This window comes from Antechinus flavipes, chromosome 2 (assembly GCF_016432865.1).
Source record: "Antechinus flavipes isolate AdamAnt ecotype Samford, QLD, Australia chromosome 2, AdamAnt_v2, whole genome shotgun sequence".
NCBI classification, from domain to species: Eukaryota; Metazoa; Chordata; class Mammalia; order Dasyuromorphia; family Dasyuridae; genus Antechinus; species Antechinus flavipes.
This window is the reverse complement of record NC_067399.1, coordinates 247,812,066-247,835,369: the sequence shown is the minus strand read 5'-3', so window position 1 is coordinate 247,835,369 and position 23,304 is coordinate 247,812,066. Positions and strand designations below refer to the sequence as shown.

At 34.0% G+C, this 23,304-nt stretch overlaps 1 protein-coding gene and 1 long non-coding RNA gene across 9 annotated transcripts in view; one reads left to right on the top strand and one right to left on the bottom strand.

The window, feature by feature from the left end:
* The window catches only part of PHACTR3 (phosphatase and actin regulator 3), a 282,307-nt gene that overhangs the window by 190,308 nt on the left and 68,695 nt on the right, over positions 1-23,304 (bottom strand). The window lies entirely within an intron of this gene.
* LOC127548978 (uncharacterized) overlaps positions 1-23,304 on the top strand; it is a 95,882-nt gene that overhangs the window by 38,047 nt on the left and 34,531 nt on the right. For 2 of the 3 annotated variants that reach the window (XR_007950497.1, XR_007950496.1), the window contains exon 2: positions 14,392-14,473. This is a non-coding gene — a long non-coding RNA (uncharacterized LOC127548978). Of the gene's footprint in view, positions 1-10,630; positions 10,682-14,391; positions 14,474-23,304 lie in introns of all 3 variants that reach the window. The other variant, XR_007950495.1, reaches the window with a different exon arrangement.

The window sequence follows — 23,304 nt, the reverse complement described above, 5'->3', positions numbered from 1 at the left end:
ATCAGCTCACCAGATAAAGAGAGCACACTAGACGTACTGGATTCAAGCTCGTTAAGGTTCCTCTGTCAAACCCTCCATCTCCATAGCTGCTACCGCGCCTCCTCACCGAACTCATGGCTCCTTTCTCTAGGGCAATTTGTTTTACAGCACTGTCAGCAAACTGCGGCAGCCCACCATTTAAAATAATTCCAGAGTAAATTACAGTTGCCAAGAGCCTGGTACCCCCAAGATGCTGTTTTCTAAAGTCTTCAATCTGACCACTTTCTCCTAGTCCTATGCAAACTCCACAGACTGAAGGTAAACAAAGAATTCTCCCCCCACTCTTTCAACAGTTTTTAAGGGTTTCATGGGGGTGGGGTTGGGGGGGATAGGACTTGGCAGTGCACCATTTTTCAAAAGCAGCTGCTACAGCATTAAAGAGAAGCTACAGAAAACAAAACCTTGTAGCAACAGCAGTACAGCTGGGTTCCTGCGATCAATATCGAGGGAAAAGTCCTTATTTCCCAGGCTTTGTGGACTGTAGGGATATGGTGCTCTTGTTTGTTAAGCATGCTAAGGATCATTTCTGGATTTGTCTTGAAGGAAACACGATCAAGAAGCTGTTCCACAATACCTGCTTTAGTCTCAAGCAGCTTTCTATTTTGGGCAAAGGGGAGGTAACCCACGAAGGGCTGTCACCATCTTGTGTGTGTCCCCCGCCTCCAACACAAGAAGAATGAGGCCCAAAAACAGATCTGGGAACATGCTGGGCTCGGCTCCTCTCAAACAATCCCTCGGGTCAATAATTTAAATTCTTGAACATTTATTGTGGATTTATTGCGGAATAATCCGCATTCATGGACCTCTCCAGCAGCCTAACTTCTGCCAGCTGCCCCAGTACGCTGGCGATTGTTCACATCCTTTCAAACAAAAGAATGTTCTTACTAACGATCACCTTTATGATAATTGTTAGCACTGGAAAAAACTGTACTTAAGTCGCAATTTTGCCTTTTCCATTATATATTTTGTTATATATAGATCTCTCTCCATATATATATATATAATATAGATATAGATATAGATAGATAGATAGATATAGATATATAGATATAGATATGTATGTATGTATATATATACATATATACATACACACACACACACACACACACATATATGTGTATGAGGGAGGGAGAAAGAGACACACAAAGACAGAGAGGCCAGAGAGACAGACAAACAGATAGAGACAGAGCCAGAGAGAGATTATTTAGTCTGAGGTACTGAAGAGCTTTCAATTATCCTGGTTTCTAACTCCTCTCTGTGTAACAGGGTTCCACAGAATAAGGCAAAACCAACCAGCATTTTCATTGGCATTCCCAGAGTAAGATAGATTTGTCTGAACTTACAGGTTTTTTCCAGTCATTCAGACAAAAAAAAAAAAATAAATGTAATTGAAGTGCAAAGTACTGTAATTTCTTTTCTGGTTACTGCCTCTGCGATTTCTGAAGTTTGAAAGAAACATGTGACATCAAGAAGGAAATGAAATGAGATCAGAACTAATGGCAATGAAAGTTGTATATCTTATCTATCTACTCACATTGGAAGAAGAAACTTTTAAAAATCTTCCTAAGGCAAAGGATAGCCTTCTGCATATAGTAGGTGCTTATTAAGGGGTTTATTGAATTTAATTTAATTCAATCACTACTGTAGGATCTACATTTGCAGAAAGTTATTACTAACAGCAGGAAAAATTATAATAGCTTCTCTGCTACTGTCCTCAATCAATCAAGAAATTTCATTAAATACTCTCTATTTGCTGGGCAAAAAGTGAAAGACAATTTCTGCCCTCTAGGAACTATTAAGATTTTGGGGTTTTGTGTCCTTGATGTGGAGATGACTCTGAGTTCTCATAGGCAACATAACATGCATTTGCACAGACTGCCCCTGGATCTTGTATATACTCTCTTCTCATCTCCAGTTAGAATCTTACTTCTCTTCAAGACTCTGTTCCAGTTCCCAAATGAAACCTATTCTAATGCTCTTTGTTGCATCTGCTTCTCCCCATGGAATTAATTTGTTCTAACTCATGTTTTTGTATGTGTGAACATATGTTTATATGTGTATACCTATCTTTTATTTCTCTGAAGTCAACCATGAACTCTTTGAACACAAGAACTATTTCCCTTCTGTTATCCTCAGCATCTAGAACAGTCACTTAGACATAATATGAACTTAATAAATGTGTTTAATGCACTTAATAAATATCTATTTAACCCAACAGATTTACCTGTTTTGAAACAAAGTTGATTTTGTTTTTAATGGCATAGACATTCTTACCTAGATTCTTCAAAGCATGTCAGGCTTTCTGTCCAGATCTCTCTCGACGTCTGTCCAAATTCAAGTCTATTGTCTCCATAGTACTATCTATCCATTTTATTCCCTGCTGTTTCCATTTTCCTTTTCCCTTCAATCTTTTCCAACATCAGAGGATTTTTTTCCCTTGAGCTCTGTCATTTATGTGACCAAAATACTTAAGCTTTACTTTCAGTATTTGCCCTATCAATAAATAGCTTGAATTAATTTCTTTAAATACAGACAGATTTAATCTCCTTGCTATTCAAGGAATTCTTAAATCTTTTCCACTATCACAATTCAAAAACATCTATTTCCTTATTACTGCCATTCTAGTATATGTCCTCATTGACATAAGATGGACCTCTACAGTAGTTTCTTGAGGCTACAAGGTGGTGCCAGAGTCCACAGAGTTCCAGACTTGGAGTCAAGAAGGCTTATCTTCCTGAATTCAAATCTAGCGTCAGACAATTACTAGCTATGTGATCCTGGGCAAGTCAGTAAAATGGGATAGAGAAGAAAATGGCAAAACCATACCAATGTCTTTGCTAAGAAAATCCCAAATAGGGTCACAAAGAATTAAACCTAATTGAAATGACTGAACAACAAATAATTTCTTAATTGGTCTTTCTTCCACTATTCTCTCCTTCCTTCAATTCATCTCTTACACTAGACCATCTTCTTCAATTCATCAATCAATAACCATTTTTTAAGTGTCAGCCATATGCTAGGCACTGTACTAAGTATAGGGGATAGACAAAATGAAACCATCTTGGCTCTCAGAACACTTCCATTTGATTAGGGGAAAAAACCATGTATGTATATATATAAGCATGGGTGGCCCTGATATATTGACATATCTGTTGAACATTGAATTAGGTACTGAGGAATATATAAAATTCAGAGAAAAAGTGCCTCTATTTTAGTAGTCAAATTAGAAATATTTGGAACAAAATCCCAAATGTAAATTTATCTGTACTTGAGTATAAAGGTGGTACAAAGTGTGTATAGAATTCTTGGCTTAGAGTCAAGAACACTTCCGTTCAAGTCTGAGCTCAGACTCAGTGTTATCCTAGTCAAGTCACTTAATTTCTGTTTGATTCTGCTTCCCCCTTTATAAAGTGGCGATAAGCACAGCATATACTTCACAGGATTCTGAGGATCAAAAGAGGTAGTATGTATAAACACTTAGGACAAAATACAGTATTTATAAAGGACAGTGCCTAAGCACATAATAGGTATTAATAAATCCTCCCTTCCTTTCCTTTCTTCCTCATTCCCTTCCTTCCTTTCTTATATTCTCCCTTCTTTTACATTTTTCTGGTCATGGTAACCAAAGTACATTTCATGCTCCAAACTTAAAATTATATATTTCCCATTGAATAAAATGTAATGTTTTTAGCCAGACACTCAAGGTCCTCTACATTCCGCTACCACTTTCTTTCCAAACTGACAAAGTATGCATTCGATTCTCCAGTCAAACTGGACTATTCATAATCTCTCACACACAAGGTTATTTCCTAACCATGAAAAATATGCCCATATAATATCCCTGATGTATTCCTTTCTATCCTTTAAAACTGAACTCAAGTGCCACCTCTCACTTGAAACCTCATTTTCCCCAGCTAGCATTTACCTAAACCACCTTGGCAATTGTACTACTTTGCTACCTCTGAGGCCTTTATAATGAATTTCAGATTTCATCATAATATCCTGATGTAGAAACTACTTTCACCAATGCATATGAACAGTTTAGAGTTGAGAAGTTACATGGCCTTTCCAAGGTCACACAGCTAGAAGAAAGTCAGAAGAAAGTCTTAGACCTAGACCTATCTGATTCTAAGACCAAATCTCTATCACATCGTTCTGCCTATAGTATAATGCATAATTTTTATTATAATTATTTATCTAAATGTTTTAGTGTTATGAAAACATGACTTTTAGCTATGTTTCTTATCTCCCCTAGCATCTAGCTCAAAGTTCTATATACAATAAGTACTTATTAAATAACTAAAAATTGGAATTTCACAGACCATCATTCTAATACTTCAAAATGAATCTTCTCTATAATATTCCTAAAAAGTGGCCAGCCAGATTTTTCTTGGAAACCTCGGGTACTAGAGATGATGAGCTTATTACTTCACTATGCTTTTGGAATTCTCAATGGAAATATTCTTTGAGGCAACTCTAATTGTTAGGAAGTTTTTCATTATACTGAACAAAAATCTGCCTCTCTAACTTTCAGCTACTATTCCTAGATCTGCCCTGTGAGGGCAAGCAAAATGAATCAAATTCTTCTTATATATGATAGTCCCTCAAGTGCTTGAAAATGCATATGAAGAGATCAGCCCATCACTCTCTTCTCCCCTTCCTTTCCCACGAAGTCTCTCCTTTTCTCCAAGCTAATAAAAATCTCGAAATTGTAAGGAATCATAAGGATCACTCAGTCCAACCTCCTGAATTTTACAGATGAATGATCAAGCTATTTCTTGAATGCAAATTTTCAGAACTTTAATGCAGATTAAAGATTAAGGTACAAAGTGAATAATTCTCTGCTGAAGTATCTAGTGTATCTTAAATCCCATGCTTTTGTGAGGCCTCAAGCTGCTTCTGATTAGACAGTGCTCTAGGGAATCAATTAGTTTGAAGATAAAAGGAGAGAAAGAATTATTTTTACCTAGTAGTGTCCTTCCCCTGCCAAATCCTTTTGCTCATAACTATATCATTAGGTGCTCCTTGCACTAATGCAGAAGTGAGCCTCTCCATATTATCCTTTAAGCTGTTGTTTGTCCTTCATTCTTGAAGAAAATCATAACATCAGGGAGGCGATGCCATGACATACAAGTGAATTGGATTTAAGTGATAGAAGGCTGTGCAAGATTACCTGTCTCAGTTTCCCCTCCAGAGCCATCTGGATCCAGTGGCAAGATACAACTCAAGATGACTAAAGTCACCTCCATCTCACACCTTAAGCTACTCTTTTAATTATGGTAACCTAGCACAAAAAAAAAAAAAAAAAAAAAAAAAAAAAGAACTGAGGTAGTAGGGTGGAGAATAGAAATGGAAGAAGAAGTAAATGAATGGCACTGATGTAATTTGACCAGACTCTGTAATTCCTAAATGCAAACTAACCACCCTCTCTGATAGTTTTTTCCCTATCCAAGTTCTTCCCTGCAAAAATACTCTGGAAAAGATTTGTTAACTGTTCTTTTTAGAAGATAATCAGGAAAAAAAAAGTCAAAGTTGTAGTTGCTGCTTTCTCACTGAAAAGTACATAGCAAACAGAATAATTATATCCGATTAAATTATAACACATCTTTTCCCTCATAACATGGAAAATCATTCCATGTCAAGCAAAAATTATTTAGGGTCTAGATCTATGATTTCAGCTGTGTGGGGAATTCATAGTGGTGGAAAATCTCTCTACTAGTACATGTCTATAACATCACCTTAGAGAATTATCTGGGGCATTATGAGATTAAGGGTTCTGAGCAGAACTTCAAACCTAGTCTTCCTACCTCCAAAGTTGGTCCTCTACACAGTACACTCAGGGAAAAAGAATTTTCATTGTCCAGAGATTACTAGCTTTTTAAGCCAGACCTGGATTTGAGTCTTGGACTTTATACTTTACTATGTGAACATAGGGAAGTTCCTTCCTTCTCAGCCTCCATTACTATATTTCCAAAATAAGAGAGTTAGCTAATGTTTAAGGTCCTTCTCTGATCTGACATCTTATGATTCCAACACTAGAAACAACATTAAACAAAGTAAAATAGTTTTGAAGAATCAAATGTTTTAAGGAGTTTTATCTCAATTATTGCGTATATCTATTGCTAAAGGAGAAAAGATGTATTTATATACAAGCAAGCAAGGGACAGATGCTTAGAGTACTGGGTCTGGAGTCCAAAAGACCAAGTTCAAATCCCACCTGAAATACTTACTAGCTGTGTGACCCTAAGCAAGTAACTTAATCTCTGTCTTAGTTTTCTCAATTAAAAAATAGAGGTAATAATGGGACCTTTTCCCAGAATTGTTGTAAAGGTCAAATGAGATATTTGTAAAGTGCTTAAAACGAGCCTAATATATAATAAGTTCTTAATCAGTGCTTATTCCCTTTTATTCCTTTTTCTATCCACAAATTAAATATTGGCTAATAAAATCCTTTCTGTAATATTACATAGAGACTTTAAAAAATATTACAGAATCTACCATGCAAGACTATAACAAATTATTCTAGTGTCCAACAAAAGAACCATAGGAGAGAAGGAAGGTTATTAAAAAAGAATAAGGTAAGCTGTAGTAGAAATATTCATGTATGATTTTACTTGGTAATTTAGAAGAAAAATGTGTATTATTCTCAGCACGAAATTAGATCCTATAAATTTGTTAAGAGAGAAGCTTATTGGTCAGGACCACCACAAAGATGAGACTCTTAAAACAGTAATATATATTACACATAATATACTTATGTATTTTATATAAATAAAGCAATAACATAATTTAGAATTACACTACTGTTGAGTTATACCATTTTCCATGATGGGGTAAAAGTGTAAAAGGGAGGTCAGAGTAAAGAGAGAAAAAATAAGTTTTCATTGAAAAGAAACACATCTACTTCTAAAAAATCTTCCTTCTATGTGCTACTTTTCTATGACTCAAACCCCAACTCAGCACAGTGGGGAGAAAGAAAAGAAGCAGAGTGAAAAGCAAGAAGAGAGCACAGAAGGACCACTTGCTGGGCATTGGCTGTAGAGAACAGCTGGGGTGAGATTGGCTAACTATCTCAGCATTTCCATAATGTGGTTGTCATCAGGCAATGGATGCTGGTGCTGCATCTTGGATAAAACTGACTGGCATATTTCCTGAATTTGCAGACACACTGTGGGTAAGAATATGCACTTTTTTTTTGTATTGCCCAAGATAACAAAATTGTATAGATATCCCTTCCACATCCATAGGGGCACTATGTCTCTGTCAACTGAAGAATCTACATAAATTTTTGACCTTCCTTAGTAAAGAAGTCTGAATTTTTTCTTTTTCTTTTATAGGATGTTTACAGTATTAAAAGATAAAATATATTGATATTATACAATACTATACATATATTTTTATGCATTAATCTGTGTCATCTGCTGGCCTATGTGTGTAATTTTTGGCTTGTGCAAAACTTCCCCCAAAAATCCCATGTAATTTCTTATGCTGACCCATAATATATCAAAATTGCAATGGGGAAAGTCATAATGTGGAAGGGATAACTGGTCTTATAAGAAGCAATAATAAATGATGTGAATGTTGCATCTGTGAGAACATTTTCAGAGTCATTCCCCCAAACCTAGAGTTATGTATCTGCCAATGACAAAGACTCTGGCAGCAAGATATTTAGCTTCCTGATTCTGGAACTCTAAAATTTAAAAAAAGAAATGATATGCCAATTGGCAATCATATGGGTTATAGTAACTTCATAAATCCATGATAATATTCAGGAATCTTAGGATACAGCTAATATATAATGTAGTATCTGGGCTTTCCATTTGTGCATAAGAACATTTGAGTGAAGGATCCAACACATACAATTACTGTTCTTCCTGGGATTCTGACTTTCTTGCTAATGCTGTTGAGTGCCATCTGTTTCTTTTTTTAAAAAAATACAGTAGCTTAAGAGAGTGACTAAAATGTTCATACTCTTTGACTCAGAAATTCAACTGCTAGGCAGATAAAAATCAAAGGACTCTATAATCACCAAAATATTTATAGCAGCACTTTTTGTGGTAATAATGAACTATTACAAAATGTAGATTCTATTGATTGGGAATGTTGAAACAAATTTTGGTATAATATCACTGATCTGTAAGAAACAATGGATAGAGAGAATACAGAGAAGCATGGGAAGATTTATATGAACTGATGGAAAGGGAAGTAAGCCAAGTCAGGAAAACAATATACACAATGGCTATCATAATGGAAATAGGAAAAATAAATTTAAAAGGAATTTAAATACTGTATTATTATAATTAATTAATCTGGCTCCAAAGAAGAGACAACAAAGTTCACCTTCTTTCCCTCTTTACAGATATTAGGGACCTATGGGGTTGGGGACACTATGTATACAATTAGACTTGGTGGATTTGTTAGTTTTTCCTTGGATTATTTTTATACCTTTTATATCCTTTGTTCAAAGGGGCTGCTCTGTGGAGAAAAGGAAAGGATATTTTTTAAAATGATGATATAAAAATAAAAGCTCTTTGTATGCATATATTTCGTGTGTGTGTATTTCTTTATTCCACAGCCTCCCAAGATTATTTTATACAATTTACCATATGTTACCTTACACTTACTCATAGGGAATTACTAAGAGTATCACTTAGTTTAAACTCTTCCCCCCTCTTCTTTTTACAGCTGAAGAAACAGAATCTGAAAAAAAGGAAATGGTTTATTTTAAGCTCAAATAATTTGTAATCAGCAAAGCCAAGTTCAAACTCATTTTCTGACTATGTCTTTGAATTTATCTTCCTCATTAGTAAGGGGACCAAGTTGATCTTAATGACTTCAGGGCCTCTTCCAGGTCTAAATCTGTAAAGTTTTTTTTAACTCTCAGTGCTACCATGTTTCTGTTACACACTTCTCACAGCATTACCTTCCTGATGAGCAAATGAAAACAGAGGTTGTTCCTTCACATGAACAGATACCTATTAATGCAAATAAGCATGTTCTAGAAGATCGGAGAGCAAAACTGTCAATTATTTTAGTGTCTTGGTCACTATAAAAAAAAACTTCCTGTATTTTACAAGAAATAAGACTTTCTCATTTTCCTGTCATTACCCTTCTCAAAAAACTTCTATGGTCCCCATATGTCCCTTGTAGTGGGAGCAAGGACATGACCAAAGAAGTAAGTGATCAACCAAGAGTGGGAAACTAGGTCCCATCCCTTCTTCCCTACAATAGTCAATCTTAGGACTTGTTTTTAGAATAACTACATCTAACCACCCATTATTCCTCATTTTCTTACTCTGCCCCCTCCAACTTCTATGAAAGAGCCCATGTTTCCCCCTTCATAGCTGGTTCTCAATATATCAGGGAAATTATTATCTACCTTGGAAACTCACAGAAGCAGTTACTGCAGATACCAATGCGAAAATCCACTAGGTCTTGCCCAGACCAGTACCTCTTTAAAGAAAGGCACTATATTCCAGAGCACTGACTGCTATAAAATAATATTATTAGTGAAAATAAAGAAGGGTTTTTGTGCCATTAACAAATAAACTATTTTAAATGCTTTTATTGCCCCTTGAGTCATCTTTTAAAAATTATTCTTTTTGTATGTTTTATAATGTATATTTCATACTTGTACAGTAGTACTTTATATGTATTATTTATATACATATATTTTAGATGCATGCTCAGAAGTTTTTTTTACCATTAGAAAGGAAAAAAAGCAAGAAACATTTATTGTGTCTACTATGTGCCATTTTATAATATTATCTCAATAATAATAATCTGGGAAATAGATGTTATTATTATCCTCATTTTAAAGTTAAGGAAACTAACAGAAATTAAATGGCTTACCCAGCGTCACACAACTAGGAAGTACCTGTGGCAGGATTCAAATTCAAGTCTTTCTGACTTCAGACCCAGTGCTCTACCCACTGTATGTCCTTGCCTCTAACAGGATTGTATAATCAAAAATATTTGGAGACAGTTTTCAGCCTAGTATTTAAGGTCTTCTACAATCTGATTCTTATCTATATTTCCAACCTTTATCTTAGACTTACCCTCACATAGTCTTTGTTTTAGACTACTAGCTTATTCCCACGCTTTTCCTGTCCTCTCCTAACTCTATGCATTCATTTAGATTATTCCTCATGATTGAAATAATCTACCACATAAATCCTTTTCTCTTTTCTCTTTCTATTCCTTTCAGACATGTCTTTATGATAGCTCCAAAGCTGAATTAATTCATCTATATATTCCACTATTTGAGGAAAAAATATTGTTGCATATGTATCCCCAAAGTTGAGTACGCAGTATGTGTTTAAAAAATGTTTGTTGGATTTGATGGTCTGATATGCTCTTCCAGAAATCTATGGAAATTAAGGAGAATAACAACTCTAAACTAAGATCATGCTAATGACTGTAATAAGAACCTTAATTTCTTCTATACACATTTTAAATTAAGCAATAAGAACCTCTGGGGTATGAGGAAACTTAGGCAGAGATGGAAATTTCTGTAAGATAATTGTTTTTGATTACCTGGCTTTATGTTTTTTGTAAATTTTCCCCATCTGCTTTAATCCACCGATTATAGGATTTAACATTTGGGACAAGCTTCTTCAGATAACCTGAAAAGGAACTGAAGGTAAGCTAGCACCTAGGAAATGTCTGGAAAGCATTACTCTGCCTCTCCTACTATAAGTAAGAAAAAGCCTTTTCTTTCTTCCCTTTATAATCAATAGAACTTTTAATTCACATGGCAACAATTTATTTCCCATTAACTCTCCCATTAAGTTTACAATCAGCTATTTCCAGCTCTCAAGTGTTGATATTCTTCGGGGCTTTTTTCTGGTCCTTTGGCACAGTCTATTCTGAACCCATTTCATTGACTGTCTATGCCTCCTACAGAAAGAAGGCAGAGAAAAGGAAAAGGTCAACAGTTTTTAAAATCAACTGTTCTTCCTATTCCTTAAAAATTCAGAATCTCTCATTAAATGGCTAATGGCATTTCCGTAGACAAAAAACTTGGGTCTTTCCCTAACAGTCTATCCCAGTTATAAGTTTTTGTTTTCTTCTGTGCTGGCCAACATTTGATCATTAGTCAAGTGCTGATTTCTACATTCACAGATGGATATTACATAAATAGATGTTTTAAGGGGGAAAAAAGAAGTAAATTAGTATGGATTTTGCATATTCTGTGCATTTTTTATGATTTGGATGGGATCTAGTTCTAGGCTTTGTTCCATTATCTTAAATGGATCCCAAGACATAATTAGGTTTGAACACGTTCCTAATTTGGCCTTAGTTACAGTTTCTGAATCCAGCTTTCCTCAGTTTGCCAAGACCACTCTTTTTGGAATAAGAGAATACATAATGTTAGAGCTAGAAAAGTTTGAAGGACAATACAATTCTCATTTTCAGAAGAGGTCCAGAGAGCTTCCTCGTCCTTTGTAGCCTCAAGAACATGATCTAGAAGGGAATCTAGTATCCTGACAAGGGAACATAACGTCTCAGTAAAATCTCTCTCCCCCCACCTTCTGCAAAAAGCTTCCTTAATCATAGTGCTTTCTCTCTGAGATCACCTCCAAGTTACCCAATATGGATCCACAGTGGCTTCTGTATTGTCTTCCCCCATTAGACAGTGAATTCCTTGAGAACATGCCTTTCTTTGTATCCTTAGCTCTTAACATAATATCTGAAATATAAAGTGCTTAATTAATGCTAGTTGACTAACTCCCCCTCTCCATTATCCAAACTTCCTTATTTCTGTTGAAGGCTCCACCAGCCTACCCATCTTTGTGGAAGTTAAATCTATCTTGTCAATTAATAGACCTTCGGATTGTCAGTTCCTTCATGTAACTAGTATGTAACAACTAGGACTATGTGGAATCATATATTTGTTGGATAAAAGCATACTTCTTGATAAGGACAATGAGGAAGATGGTTCCAAAGCAGTCATTTCATTTCCAGATGTAGGCAGGCTGGCAGTAGGTATCTCATGTGGCTAGCAGGAGCCAATTGGTTTTGCATGTGGCAAAGTTGCCAAAGCAGTATTGTAAGTAGGCAATTAAGTTCCTTGACAATTATATTTTTTGAAAGCTCCCACTGGGTCACAAATCTGTCCCTCTGTAGCAGCCTTGTCTTTACTATTAGGCAGCCAAGGCGAAGAGGAAAAAAAAATATTGATGAAGTAACATTTATCTGCATATCTTTTTCTTTAAAAATAGTGAAGACAAATTCCAAATAGTTAATTTCATGTTTAATTAGAAATCTGTCTACATGACTGGGATAGAACTGAGATGAGCAGGCTAAGAATACCCCTTTTCCTACCCCCAGGAATCATTCACAGTGAAAATCATCTTTAAAAAAAAAAAAAACTTTAAGAAGCTTCAAGATCACAAAGTTTTGCACAAATCACTTATGAGCCAATAATTCTCTCATAATTTGTTTGCAATAAATGCTAGTTCAGAATTTGGGGCTTTCAATGTTGGGTAATGAATAAATACCCTATAAATTTGCTCTCCCTTTTTTTTCCTATTCCTTTGAATGAATACATACCTAATTATTCTGAGGAACTCAGAAACAAAATTTAGTACCATGAGGTCATAAGAACTATGCCTAACTTCTGGAGTGGGATACAGCTTTATAAGAGAGTTTCTCCTTACTGCCTTGCTAAGAACTCAGACATAGCCTGTACAGTCTACAATAAATATTTTCTATTTTTAAATGTTGTCTAGATGCTATTTTTTGTATGTTCCCCAAACATTAAAAAAGAAAACTGTCAAAAAAATTTAAGGCATTTTTGGATTAAGTCAAATTGCTTCATAGAAAACCCACAGGTTGCCTCTTCACTGGCACAAAAAGCCTCACCTTGGATGATCTTTTATTTTCAGTTATCAATACTCAGAAATGGTTTAAATGAAGAAGGAACAAATAGCGATGTAAAAATAAAGGATTTTCACCAGGATTACTTATCCACTACAAGAAAGACCCCTCAAAAAGTGGCAAAACAATCATCTTTAATAGTTGAAAAATAATTACTAAACATTCTCCTTTATATCCATCAAGAAAATGTTTTTCCACAACCATCAGATTAAAAAAGAAGTAGCAAAGTCATCTACACAAACTTGCTTCTAAGCCATTTTCCCAGCAGATTTATTCATAATAAGTAAGATTTAAAAGGAGAATTTAAGCGTCTAATTTGAACTATGTCCAAAGCAAACCAGGCAGTCAATGATGGAATTAGAAAGACAGCATGACAAAGCCCAGAGAACATTGGGATATGAATAATGTTGACCATCATGGATTCTTTGCCACTAGTTTAATAAATGACCCCAAGCAAGTCAAATCTTCTCTAGGGTCTGGTTGGTCCATGTGCAAATAGGTGCTAAGATTCTTGGTAGCAAGGTGGCACAGGGAATACACTGTAGGACCTGGATTCAAGAAGTACTGAGTTTGAATTCTGTTTCAGGTACTAGCTGTGTGACCCAAAGCAAGACACAACTTCCCTCAGGCTCAATTTTCCAATCTGTAAGATGAGGATAATAGTATACTTACATTAATCACAGTGTTAACATCTATAAAGTGCTTTTCAAACTTTACAATTCTCTTTAAATGCTAGCTATTAATTATTATTATCACTTTTAATTCTAATATATAATTCTAGACACAGATCAATATATTGAAAGAATTTTATTTATGTTTAGTCCTATTTTTACCATGTTTACCAGAAACACTGACAGAGATATAAGAAAGGCCATCTAAGAAATAGCTATACTTCCTTGAAAGACTAAATAACATTTTGTTGACATGATTTACTCTATTATTACTGAGACCTATGTTCATTTATAAACAATAGGTATGGAAATCTGACAACCAAACCATGATTATATTAAATCAGATAAGTAAATGGAGAAGATTTTTCCTCTTCTGTTTATTCTCACTTTTAATGAAGCTAAGATCCTCCAAATATTCCGGTCATTTCCGTAAGAAAATTAGGTAAGACAAGCAGGTCTCCAATGCCTAAGTGGGAAGATGGCAAACATCATTGATTTAAGCTAACCTGGATCTAAGTTCTTTTTTTTCCAGCCAATGATTCTGTTGGTCTAAAAATGTTTTTGTTTGGAAAAGTTAAAACTGTTATTTGAAAGCACACAGAGAAGATATCTTATTAATACTATATTAGCCAATACATACAATTTGAACTTTTTAATTATCATCCTAAAATATTTCATTTTTTGAATACTAAGAATTGAGATAGATACTTTTTTTTACCTAGATTCCTTTGCATCAGTATATAGCCATACTAATAAAAGTTATGCACACTACATAAATTATTCATTTCTATTTTGACAGATATTTCATATATGCGCTTTTGACCTTCAAGCTGAGCAGCTAAAGAATACAGAAAAATCCCACTTGACCTCAGAAATGAAAGGTTAGAAACCCGTGGATTATCAACTGCACATGTAGTGATTTTAAAATAACTCATCTAAAACAAAGAAAAGCCAATATTATTCATTCCAGCTGAAAACAAAGGACACAAGTAACACATGACCAACAACTAACATTTAAATGGTTCACATTCACTTTAATCAGGTACTTGTGGGCAGATCTATTTGCAGTTTAAAGGCATACTTCCAATTTAACACTTAGGCTATACCATGCTTTCAGACCACATGGGTGGTAAGGCACTTTTGGTACTTGCAGATAATCTTCACTGCAAGACTCAATTACATATTGTATATTACTGATTCATGAACTGAAATCATCCTCTAAATGTCCTATTTCTTGGAAACACAGAGAGTACTAGGCTCTCTAAATGGGATAAATATTCCAAAAAGCTGATGTACTAGTTCCTCATTTTAATATTCTTTAGTACAAAGGCAGATATTCTGGAATCTATTAAATGTGGTTATAATTTGGAATGAATTTTTTTAAAGAGAACTTGTTAATGGGCAAATAAGAAATTTCTATAAGAATTCAATTTTTAAATTCCCATAGCCTTCACATAGCCAGAGAATTCACTCTACATAGCTTAAAATAGCAATTTTTTTGTCTTTATATCGGCTGTGAACCAACTGTCATTGTCAAGTTTGTAAGATTTAATGCAAACACACACACAAAGGAAAATGTGGTGATAGTATTTAATTTAATTTAGACAAATATGTATGAATTATCTACTCTATGCAGAATGCAGTGAGTTATTGGATGAAAAACAAAACTTAAATAAGACATGATCCCTATCTTAAAGGAACTAAGAGTCTGCAAGGATAGTTAAAATATATATATAGATAGATATTTATAATAAATTATATTTCATGGTAAATTCATTATGTATATGCAGAAAAAAGTAATAGGCAAAGCCCAAGGAAGATCATCACTGATAAGGAATCAAAGATGGTTTTATGGAAGAAGAGGAAGAATTTGAATTTGTCTTTAAAGGCTGGGTAGGAATTCAAAATTGATATCTGTGTCAATGAGCATTGAAAAACTATCTTTAATCTATCATAATTTTTGCGTGAATTTCCAAAACTAATAAGTACCATATGTTGTTTTTCCTTGTAATCCTTATCCCCAGAAATGCTTTGTATAGGACTTTTATGGATCAATTACTTACGATTGATTTTTGATGTGCTTACTAAAATTTGTCACTGCATGTGGCCATATTTAAATGTGTGGCTATTTTTAAAGTGAGCTAAAATTGCTGATGGAAAATTCAGTAATCAATTCAACCAACAGTTATTTCAACACATACCCACAGGAAAAGAATTGAATGAATTTTTTTTCACAGCCAAAATTCAGAAATTTTGAACTCTGTGAAACAATAAAACAACAATAACAACAACAAAAATCTATGCTTCATTTTTCATTGTTGAAACACAGATACTTCTGGAATTGAGTTTTAGGTATTATGCTGACATCAAGTATACAGATAGGTTGGGAAGTGGCCATCAAAAATCTTTAATAACTTCATATTTAAGACAGATTTTCTACCAGATGTTACTCAGACTTTATTCATAATAAAAGAGCTTTGGGAAAAGGACTGATACCAAGAGCTCTCCTGCTGAAACTTATCAATTGAAACCATCATTTCCCTAATATAAATGTATCTCCTTTAATTAGTGTCAATCAGAGTGACAGTGATGGATGGTGGTGCTGTAGAAATGGACAACCTCTATTCAGCACCAAGGTCAGCACAAATTCATGTAAAAACAAACCAAAAAACCAACATCAAATTGTGGATTACAATTATCCCTTTCACATCATGACTTTACCCATTGTGATTCTGATATATTGCAAGTTGGCATAAGAAATTAAATGGGAATTTTGAGGGAGTTTCTGGAAGTTGCAGATGACATGAAAAAGCCAGAAGATGATACGTAATCTATGACCAAATAATAAACCAAAATTTTACAATAAAGTAATATTAACACCCCATAAAGGAAAAATTCATACTTTTTATCTGGTATGAAGCAAGGATCAAAATATTTTACTTGAATTTTCCATATCACAAGAGAATGGAGCCTCCAGAACCTGCAATGTAGAAAGGGTAACTATACAGTAATAGAATCAATCTTAAGAAAATCACCCTGTCATCTATATCCCAAAGAGATCATAAAAGAGGGAAAATGAGCCGGATGTACAAAAATGTTTGTAGCAGACTATTTTCAGAAAAGTCTGGAAAGACTTACATGAATTGATGCTAAGTGAAATGAGTAAAACTAAAAGAATGTTGTATATAGTAACAAGATTATGTGATGATCAACTGAGATGGACTTGGCTCTTCTCAATAACGTAGTGAGTCAAAGTATTTTCAATAGGATTGGGATGGAAAATGACAGTCACATCCAGATAGAGACCTATGGAGATTGAATATGGATCAAAGCATAAATAAACCTTTTGTTTATTTGTTTGTTTCCCTTCTCTTGTTTTTTCCTCCTTTTGGCATGATTTTTCTTATACAACATGAAAAATATGGAAATATGTTTAAAATAATTGTATATATTAAATCTAAGGAAGGGGAGGTAAAATAAGGAGGGAGAAAAATTTATAACACAAAATCTTACAAAAGTGGATATTGAATACTATCTTTACATGTATTTGAAAAAAATAAAATACTATTAAAATTAGTAAAATGAAAAAAATCACCCAATCAGAGTCACCCCCAGTACTAAGCAATTTTATGTGTTTAAAAGCAGCAAGGATTAAAAAGCAGCTAAATGTTGCAGTGGTTAGACACTGGTGCCCGAAGTCAGGAAAACTCATCTTCCTAAATTCAAACCCGGACTCAGACTAACTGTGTGAATTTGGTCAAGTTATTTAATCCAATTTCCTCCATTTCTTTGTTTATAAAATGAGCTAGAAAGGGAAATGATAAAAACCCTTGAAATGACTGGAGAACAACAAAAATGGTTATTTGAAAATAAAATTTCAAAAATAACTCCAATTCAAGCATGAATGATTCCTGAGAGGAATATATCTGAATTTTTTAACTGTAAGATATACACCAAACAAATGAAGTAAAATAAAATAAATCCAGAAACCCCAGTAAAAGTAATCAAACTAAAGTAAAACCAAAATGTCAGAGCTGGAAAGGACCTAAGAAAATTGGACATACAATGTCACTATTGAATGGGATCTTAGAAGTTAGATCAAATATGAATTAGACTAAATGATCTTTTTAGGCCCTTCCAAGTCTGATAACTTACAATTCCTTAACATAGAATGTTAGAGGGGAAGAGAACTCAACATATAGAATGCTGTAAATGTCAGAGTTTAATTTGTCCTCAGAAGACAGTTATAATAATGAAAAGGACCACAGATATAATTTCACTGTGTAACATTGGACAAATCATATCTTCCTGAATTCAAATGTGGATACTTACTAATTTTCAGATACTTACTAGTCGTGACCCTGAAAAAGTCACCGAATACTTTTTGCCTCAGTTTCTTCAATATGTAAAATGAGTTGGAAAAAGAAATGGCAAACCATTCCAGTATCTTTGCCAAGAAAACCCAAATGGGACCATGAAGAGTTGGACAAAACTGAAAGCACTCAACAACACTATCAACAACCAGACTCTAGCCTCAATATGTACATGTGTTTCAATCAATACCAGCCTAAAATGTCTGGAGAGTTGTATTAACTTCTGAATATCATGAGAATAATGTTGTTGAAAGAATACAATCATATCATACATGTTGCTCCAGGACCCCCAAACAGACTTAAACAACATACTCAACTGAAACTGAGTTCCTTGAATGTTACTGTCCAAAAAAGACCTCATTCCTTTATTGTAGCACATGTGGTTTGGTTCAACACAATATAAACAAGTACTGGGAAATACCTAATCTTAAAGTTTGTGTATTTACTAAAAGCAATATTATTCTTTTAGAGAAAAACAGTAGGGTAGCATAGTGGATATACGGTTGACTTTGGAATCAAGAAGACTTGAACTCAAGTCTTTCCTCTCATATATAATGTCTGCACAACCATGACCATGGACAAAGCACTTAGCCTCTCAGCTCCCCTAGCCACTAAAATGTAAGTTACAGATGAATTATTTATCTTCATCTGATGACTTCAGTACATGTTCTACTATCAATTGTATGCTGTGTCTCTGGAAACTGACTGTCTTGCCCATCACTTATCCTTGGTACCAAATCTGCTGATGAAGACTAGCTGAATAAACTTGAGACATTTAACCTGGAAATGAAAATATTTAGTAGGAAGAGAAATGTAATTTTTATCTTAAAATAACTTAAGTTTTCATTGAAGAAGTTAATTATATATATTCTGTATAGAAGATAAAATTCAAAGCAATGACCAGAAATTATTAGGAGACAAATTTTAGCTTAATAAACAGAGGAATTTTGCTACTAGAACAGCCCAGTGATTTTAGCAACTGCCTCCTAAGATAGTTACTTCCTAACATCACTGAACATCTACTTCAAGTGAAGGCTGGATAACTAATCTGAATTGTTTTGGACAAACTCATGTTTCTAGAGAGTCTATTCAATACTAATATTCCATCTTTGAATGATTCTTCTTCCAAATCTCAAAGTCATTTTTAAAAAAAGCAAAGTAAAAAATAAGTGAGGAAAATAGAACAAAGACTGAAACCTCCAAGCTATATATAGGGATTTCCTCTGCAAGAGGCTGGATTTCTTAGAGATTAAAGTTTAAATTTTTATTAAAGTTATTAGGAAAATATACATTCCAAAATATTGACTAGGGCTAATTATAATGCAACCAAAAAATTTCCACCCATACAAAGTTTGAAAGTATAACTTCCCTCCCTAAAGGCAGACCTAAGCAGTATTTGCTTACTTATTCTCAATTATGGATTCTAAACAGGAAGCAGAGCTATTTTAATATCCCTCAGACTAGTCACTCCAACCAGATGGAGAAAAATGCCATTTGTTCCCTCAACTCAGGATCATGTGATGGGATTAGATTTGTAATAAGGCTTTACTAAGAAAGGCTAGAGATATGTCTCAAGGTGACTAGACCATGGCCACATTTATCTCAATATAATAAAACAAACTATCTCATATATACATACATAAATATATATCTATAGACACACACACACACACACACACGTGTGTGTGTGTGTGTGTATATATGAAAGTAAAGTATTTATAGCTTACTTTTGGAAGTAGGAAAACAAAACAAAACCAACAACCCAACAAACTCTGGAAATAATGTGTATGTCAATTAGGAAATGACTCAAAAATCAGGGTAAATGATTGTAATGAAATACATTGTTGTGTCATTAAAAATAAAAATAAAGTATTAATAAAAATGTAGGAAAACTTATGAGTGAGGCTAACCAAGCCAGGACAATAAAATGTAGATTTTAATAATATAAGCAAAAAGAACTCTAAATCTGAGCTGAACTCTGAGTAACTGTAATTACAAATTTTGGCCTCAGAGAAGATATACAAGACTCACCTCTTCTCAACAGAGATGTGGGAAACAATAGGCTACATATAGATTGATATATATATATATATATATATATATATATATTACTTTTGCTTAACTTTTTTTTTGTTATAAGGCAAAGTTCACTGGAGGAGAGGGGATATTATATCTGAAATAACTGTGATATAAAAATAGAAATTAACAATAATTATATTTTTAAAACTCTAAATTCCAATTCTCTTACATATCATCTACTGAATCTATTAAGGAATATTTATTGAGTTTAAATGTGGACTCACATAATATCTTCTCATCAGTTGATTTTCTAAGAATTTTCACACCACCATGTCAACAAGTATTTATGTGATTAAACCTATTATGTATTAGGACTATCAAAAGTCAGTCAATCAACTAGAATTAAGTGCTTATGTGCCAGGCATTGTGCTAATAAGAGTCACTTCTATGGATTATCCTCACAGTTTGAAAATTCAATGAGTTAACAGAACTAAAATCCCTGGCCCAAAAACTAGTTTGTAAATTTTTGTCAAGTTAGGTCTTCTGGGATTGAATTTCATTTATAAATGAACATAAGCCAGCCCATTCTAAGCTAATTTAAAATCTCAAGGACCACAACATTTAGTGATATTTCAGAAGCTTCTGGGAGACCTTGGTCTTAGAAATATCCATGGATAATTTGGGTTCTAGAACTTATAAGAAAACCCCATGACAATCAAAGTAGTTTACCCAGGAGTGCTATGGCATGCTACCAGTGTGTTTTAGATTAGCTGAGTGGCAGTACTGTTCTAATTCTTGCTTTCCATTGCTAATTTAATGAGCACAAAATTAAATTTTAAAACAGATTGCTTATACTTTCAAATGTGCTCTTTCATTTTTCTATTTTGAGTAAAAGAAAGTCATTCAGGTTCTGTCCAATTTCATTATCTAGAAAAACTTAACTCTGCATGACAGTATGTACTATTTCCCAGATCTACCTCTAACTAGCTTCAAAGGGACTGAAACAGGCCTATAGTTTCTCTGGTTCCAGTAATTCCCAGGTGAGAAAATGCCCTTTACCAATGAAGGACAGCACCTTCTTAGCAACTTACAGCCCTAGTTGCTTAGATAGAACTCAGCTTCTTAAACTGTAAGTCACAACCACATATGGGGTCTCATAACTGAATGTGGGGTATGCAAAAAATTATGATTTATTATCAGTAAATGTTTTATGTGAATACTTATTTTATATCCTTATATATCCAGGGTCATATAAAATTTTCTTGGGTGAAAAGGGGGCACAAGTAAAAAAAAATTAAGAAGCCCTGATCTAGAACACTTAAGGTTAAGTGATTTGTCTGGGAGATGTGTCTGAGGTGGGACTTGATTCCAACTCTTATTGGCTTTGAATTGAGCTATCTATCCATTACACCATCCTACCCAAACATGGAACTATCACGGCTCCTCTCTTGGATTTCAGTTTTTTTTCATCAATAAATTTAGGCATTGATTTTTAAGAATGCTTTCAACCTATGAACCTTATATAGTCTATATGGTTCAAACATATATATACATATATATTATATATAGAATATATTCTGTATGGATTAAACCTATGTGGGTAAATCCATATATTCTATATGATTGTCTATAAAGATATGTGTCACAAAAATAACCAGTAATATTATCTCTAGATGCTAACATATAGTTATTATATATATATGTGTGTATATATATATAAATATATGTGTGTGTGTATATATATATGTATGTATATATATATATATACATACAACTAAATCCCAAGAATTAAAACCCACAAGGAAACTGCTACTTCTTTTATTCATCAACAAATACCCTTCTAAGGTTCTTCATTACATCAATACTTCAATCAATTAATTTTTTAAAGTTCATTATATGTCAGGTCCTATGCTAGGCTGTCTCTTATTTCTCTTTTTTTCTTTATTTTTAAAAATCATATTGAAGTTATTTGCAAGGATCATAGAATCATAGAATCTGTGAGTGAGATAAAGCATTTGAGATCATCAGATCCAACCTCAATTATCACAGAATCATGAGCTTTAGTTCAGACCATTTAGTTCAAACCCTTTTATTTTACAAAGAATAAAGCTGAAGTTTGTTCCGAGTCCCACAGCTAGTAAGGGTCAAGTAGGATTTAAAGTCAAGTTTCTCTGGCTCCAAAACTAGAATTCTATCCACAATACCACCTAGCAACTTAATTATTAGAAGCAAGACAGAGCCTGCTCTCAAGGAGCTTACAAGCTAATAGAATTTATCTTTGGAAAACCAGGGGCTACTTTCCTCCTCAAAGAATCCTCTTTCTCCCCTGTCAGAGATTCCTATCTATTACTAAATTCAAAGTATTTAGTTAATTCATTGCCTTTTCTCTCCTCTGTATCATAATCTTTTATGCAAAAATCTCCTGACATAAATCACAATTCTTTGTCCTTTTTCTTAATTTTTAAACATTGAAGGCTTTTTCAGTTGCTTATTTTTAAGAGAGAGTTTCATTATCTTTCCCGAATTTAAAGAGAAAGAGATACACAGCTGGCTCTTTTACTTTCTTTTCTAGAGAGATACCGTCTATATTTTGAGCATAGATTTTAAATTCTTGGCTGTATAGAAAAAATAAATGTCACTTACTCTAGGATGCTGAAAATTTCCTTCTTCTCTTCATATTTCCTGGAAGCAAGACTTTGCCATTATTGCTAATAGCTCTTCTGGCCAATGAATGAAAACCATAAAACCATGGAGAGTCCTAGCTTATGGGTGTGTGTGTGTGTGTGTGTGTGTGTGTGTGTGTGTGTGTGTGTGAATTGGGGTTAAGTGACTTGACCAGAATCACATAGCTAGGAAGTGTTAAGTGTCTGAGACGACATTTGAATTCAGGTCTTCCTGACTGGAGGGTTAGTACTCTATCCACTGTACCATCTAGCTGCCCTGAGAGTACTAATTTTGAAAGATCATCTGAATATAAATCCTAGCTATACCTATGCAATGTTAACCAAGTCCTTTAACCTCTCTGGGCTTGTTTCCTTATCCGTAAAATAAAAGCATTAAAGTAGATGATCTCCAAGATTCCTGTATTATAACTAGCATGCTACATACAGAAGTCAGTTTAAACAATCTTTAACCTTCCTATGTCTTAGTTCTACCTTCAGTCTTATTAGGCAATTATGACTTCTATACTTTACTGATATCAAGGCCATCAAACAGGATCTTTCCTTCCATCAGTTGTGGATAGAGCCCAAACTAAAGTAGATATGAACACTTTTCTTATCCTGGTAAGTAGCTTTCATCAGTTAACAGAAGTCAAAGAA